We start from the raw sequence: 6,000 nt of genomic DNA on the forward strand, positions 1-6,000 counted from the left end.
AAGCATAAGTTTATCTGTTTCACTCAAAATGACGTCTGTTAGGTCAACTGCATGAGCTTGATGTTGGACCATTTTTGCCCTACATTTTGTCTGGTTTATCCTAGTAGGGAAAAGCTTCATCATTTAGACTATGACCCACGAAGTCTCAGGCCTCTAAATCCTAGGGGAGGACACCCGACAACTAGACCCAGGGTCCAGGGTTGGGGGGAGGGTAGTTTTGTGGGGAGACACCCACACTCTTCACTTCCCCTGCTTGGCCAAGCAGCCCCTGCCGGCCCACCCAGCTGAACACTGCGGCAGGGGTGGGGCTCAGCCTTTTGGAACTCAGGAAAACAAATTTCCTTACTATCTGAGAAGCTATGATTACTGTGCTTTCAAAACTAACTCTGAGAGCAAGAACCATCTTATTAGATATCCTATAAATAGTATTTGGCTCATAGTGAAAGCTTAATAGATATTTTAGAATTAGAAGAAAAGTCATAATAAGTCCCTTGTTTCTGGAAACAAAAGCACTCTCTGGCTCTTGCTGTCCTTACTGCCCAGCTCGGATAGGGCTCTGCAATGCCGAAACACACATGGACACCACTATCTCATGCCAGGCTCCCTGCACTGGCCAGCCTTGGGTTCTCCTGCCCTTTTCTCCAGGGAATCGTAGTCCTACCACCTTCGCAAAGGAAGCCACTTTACTTCCAGCTTGGGTATTCTTACCCAAATAGGAGGAAACCCTGGCAAACTATTACATCACATCAACAACAGCATTTCAATCGTGTGATTGGAAAAGTAGGTGCTCTGGTATCAGCCAAATCTCCCTACTGGCTACTGCAGCAAGACAAGCGTATCAAGCAGTTTCTGCCTTTCTGGGCTGAAGAGTCTACTCTGTGAGCCTTGGGCTGACCCACAGGGGCGGTTAGAGAAGGGGGCGCTGTCACTCCTGTGTGTCAAAAGGCCCGCCAAGACAGTAAATTCGGAGGACATCAGGGAGACCTCTCCTGGAGTAACAGATTGTAGCTGGAACAGGAAGAGTAGGATCTGGAAGCCGGTGGGGAGATGGGCACAAGGACAACGTCAGGACGGATGTGGAGATGGGAAGGAAGAATCATGTGGGGAAGGAGCTGTCTGAGGGAGAACAGGGACACGCACCCATGTGGCAGAGAGCCTCCAAGTCCTCCCGGCCGAGAAGGCCACCTGCCATTTGCACTGATGGACGAACATCAGAGCACGTCTGCAGAGCCCGTGTTAATTATCGGACCCCACACCCGCCATCTTGGGCACATCGCTGTCCCCATTACAGGTGAGGATGCTGAGCTGTCGAACTTGTCCACAATTCCATGGTGGGGAAGAGGCAGAATCTGGACACAAACCCCCGTCCAAATCCCATGTTCTTCACATGAAGGTCCTGCTGAAGGAGACTGCCAATTGCCCTGGCCCGAGTGGAACCCACTCATAGTGATGACAGCACCCCAAGCGCATCGAATGTGTACTTTTATGACATGGTGCCATGTCTATGACTTAGATGTGACTTACACATTTGAGATGTTTTCTTTCCAATGATCCAATACAAAATTACGGGCGCGTGACATGAAGAACTTCATGTTCTGACAGACGACCACTGCTGAGAAAAAGCCGTCCCGGTCCTTGGTATCCTGGGTGGCAAGGCGGTCGGGGCGAGGGGGTCACCACCAGGAAGAGTGGAATGAAATGTCCGCACCATACCAGGATGATCAGAAGAAGGACGCTTCCCACCTCCCTGGCCTTGAGCCAGGCTTCAATTAGCAGAGTTTTTACAGGAGCCACAGAAGCGTATTAACCTTGTGACCCAAGGACTCGCTCAGAAGTGGGTTCTTTCTCCACACTCCCGGCCTCTGTGGGCAACGGGTTTCATCCCTTAATACCCGTCGTGAAATGAAATATGTAAAACAGTAACCAAATCGCTGACACCAGATGTGATGCCAAATGCTCGGAATTACCCAAACAGCTGACTCAGAGCGGCCGTCCCCCCTTTTCCAGCTTCCTGCCCTGGGAAGGGACCCTGTGGGGGTGTGCTGGGCTGCAGCTGCTGTTGTCACCTGGCAGCTCCGCCGGGGAGCCCTGCCTTTCTGGACCTGCCAGCGGGGAGGCTATCCGGGACGGTGACCCCCGGAGGCTCCCTTTCAGCTGCTCCCCTCTTGTGTAATCAGTTGTCCTCTGGGGTTTATTGCCTCCTGACAGGACTTCACAGCTGCTCCAGGAAGGAGCACCCCCCTTTACTCTTTCTTCTCATTCCATTCTGCTGAGAAGTCAGATTCACCCACTAATCATTGCATCATCAGTCTTACCAGGATTCAAATGAATTTTAGAGGCAAGGAAGTCCCCTTAGATGTTACTAAATGCTGACTGCTCAGAAACAGGGCTATGTCTTCCGTGTGTCCTCCCTCATGTTCCATCAGCACTGAGAATACAACGGAGTGGGGTAGGGGGTGGTGGGGGGGGTGTTTTGCTCCTCTCAGCGCAGCTGCCTCTCTGCAAACACATCAAAGGCGGCACAATTCCACCGCTTCTCCCAGGCGCACACTAAGTGGCATTTGAGGGAGTTTGATGGAACGGCCGGTCGGAAGTGCTTGCATCTAATGAGATTCATTCTTCATGTGTTCCCACGCGCTGCAAGAAGGTTTTGCATTTAACAGAATTATAATGCCATAACACTCCATTTTAATTATGGCCAGTGGCAGCTGGTACCCCTATTCACAGCACCAACTTTTTGTTAATGCGATGCAATTCACATATATTTATTCCTTCTTCAAAGACAGGAGCACAGTAGTTCGGTTGGCTTGTGTTGGGCTGACCTGAACACAAGGAAGGTAGTAACAAGGGCCCCAATCTTCATGATCTGTTCTCTCTTGCTACTCTCCAGGTCCTGAGACCCTGAGCTTTCCTCAAAGCCTACTGAACCTCACAGAGCCTGATCTCCTGAGGTTGTTCTTAATGCTTTGCATAAACCGACCCCTTAGATTTGCATCAGGAGTCCTTTGGGATAAAGTCAGATCACCGCAGGAGACTGACACGTAGAAGGAATATCACCAAAATTCATTCTTTTGCTCATTCAATAAACAGATTCAGACAACAAACAATAAAGAAAGTAATGCCTAGCATGTACAAAGGTAGTAAAAATCATGAAAAGACATAACTTTGGATAAGGGACAGAGAACATTGGACTGAGCATAGAATTTGCTCTTTTCTGTTTCTTGTTCAGAAGACCTGATCGAAAGGCTGGCCTTGAGGAGCACTCTTTGCAGGACAGGGAGAGATGCCCAGTGACTCACACTGATACCTGGAGGAAGAGTGTTCAGGACAGAAGGACCATCACAAGGGTCCCAAGACAGAAACATGCTTGGCATGTCTGGGCAAGAGCAAAGAGGCCGTAGTGGTCAGAGGTATGTGAAAACAGGGAGGGAGACTGAGGAGATCAGGTCGAAGAGAGAACAGGGACCAAATAATAGATTGCAGCCAACGTGAGGATGGGCTATGGCCTGAGCCTCACGGGAGACCAGCAGGGTCCTAAGCAGAGGAGAGGAATGCCATGGTCACATCTTACATGCTGTTGCAATGTTGCAAAGGCGAGGGCAGAAGCTGGGAGACCAGTCAGGTGGTTTGCTAGGGCCGCCATCACAATATACCACAGTCAGGATGGCTTAAACAACAGCAATTTATTTTCTTACAGTTCTATAGGCTAGAAGTACTAGATCGAGGTGTCCGCAGACCTGGTTTCTCCTCACGCCTCTCACTGGCTTGCAGATGCGCACCTTCTCACTGTGTCCTCACATGGCCAGTCTTCTGTGCTCCCATCTCTGGTGTCTCTTCCTCCTCCTATAAGAACAGCAGTCATATTGTATTAGGGCCTCGTACTTATGACCTCATTTAATCTTAATTCAACCTTTTCTTTAAAGGCCCTTTCTCCAAGGACAGTCACCTTGGGGTTTAGGGTTTCCACATTCACATTTTGAGAAGGTACAAAGGAAGTGACTAAAGTAATGCCAACAAAAGATGACCATGCTCAGACCATGGTCACACCAGTGGAGAAGAAGCTGGATTTAGGGTCTTTTTCTGAGGATTGAATTGCATAGAACCATGTTTGTACCAGTCTTCATGAGCATCAAGAGTGAGTGGAGGGAAGACAATAACTTGTAAACACTGGAAAGAAGATCAAGGATGGTTGTTTCTCTGGTTTTTAGCCTCTTGGGACAAGGCTGTCTTTTTGGGGGAACTGAAAAGTACAATTAAAAAATCAAGAGGAAAGTCATGTTAGCTTTTTACTGAAGTATAACATGGTTTCAGTGAAGCACACAAATCTTAAGCATACAGCACAATGAATTTTTCCAAATGTACACACTCATGTAACCACCACCCAGATCAAGATGCAGAACATTTCCAGTAAACCAGAAATCCTGTCATGCACTGTCCCAATCAACAACTCCCCAGAGATTACCGCTATCCTGGTTCTAACATCATGGATTAGTTTTGTCTGTTTTTGAACCTCATACAAATGGAATGTGTATTTTTTATATGTATTACTCTTTTCGCTCAAGATAATGCATATGAAGTCCATTTGCATATAGCTGAAGTTCATTTATTTCCACTGTTGGGTTAGTATTTCATTGTGTATGTGTACCACAATTTACTTATCTATTCTACTCCATATGGAGACTTGAGTTTTTTTCATTTTTAACCATTATAAATATAAATATAGTTGCAACAAACATCCCTGTATATGTCTTTTGTTATACATACAAACTCAGTAGGAAAAAATTTTTTTCAGCAAGTAAGAGATTAGCCTCTCCTCTTTCTCTCATTTAAAATCAGTCTCTTCTCCTTTTTCTGTAGAGGATCCTGTTTAACACAAAAACAAGCACTTTAGGGCACCTCAGGCATAACTATGTTCAGAGATGCACTAGATCTACTCATCCTTGCTCAGGAGAAGCTATCACTAAGTCTTCAGGAATTTTGCAAACTGATTGCTTATACACAGACTTTATTTCAAGTTAATTTATAGAATAGAATGATAATTATTATTCTATTATTCTATAATAATTTATTCTATGAAGCCAGCATTGCCCTGACAATGAAAGCAAACATACTACAAGACAAGAAAACTATGAGCACCTGGGTGACTCAGTGGCTAGAATATCTGCCTTCAACTCAGGTCATGATCCCAGCCCTGGGATCAAGTCCCGCATTAGGCTCCTTGCTCAGGGAACCTGCTTCTCTTTCTCCCTCCACCTACTTCACATTCTGTCAAATAAATAAATAAAATCTTAAAAAAAAAAAAAAACAAGAAAACTATAGACCAATATTCCTGATGAATCCAGATGTAGAAATCATCAACAAAATGCAGCAAATAGAATTAAATATCACATTAAAAGGATTATGACCAAAACAAACCATAAGTGACTCTTAATCTCACAAAACAAACTGAGGGTTGCTGGGGGGAGGGGGGTCGTGAGAGGGGGATGAGGTTATGGACATTGGGGAGGGTATGCGCTATGGTGAGTGCTGTGAAGTGTGTAAACCTGGCGATTCACAGACCTGTACCCCTGGGGATAAAAATATATTATATGTTTATAAAAAATTAAAAAATAAAAAAAAGGATTATGACCAGATGGAATTTGTCCCTGGAATACAAGAATGTCTCTCCATATGAAAATCAGTTAACATAATACACCACCCTAACAGAATGAAGGGGGGAAAACGTGATTATCTATATTGATGCAAAACAAGCCTTTGACAAAACTCAACACTCTTTCATGACAAAAATACTCAATACAACAAAACAAAATTATCTCAACATGATGAAGGCAATTTATGAAAAGCTTACAGCAAATAAATTCCATAGTGGAAGACCAAAAGCATTTCCTGTAAGATCAGGAACATAGATGATCATTCTCACCACTTATATTCAGCACAGTGCTGGAAGTCATAACCAGTGCAATTAGGCAAGAAAAAGAAACAAAAGCATCCAAATTGGAT

This window comes from Lutra lutra, chromosome 8 (genome assembly GCF_902655055.1).
Source record: "Lutra lutra chromosome 8, mLutLut1.2, whole genome shotgun sequence".
Classification (NCBI taxonomy): Eukaryota; Metazoa; Chordata; class Mammalia; order Carnivora; family Mustelidae; genus Lutra; species Lutra lutra.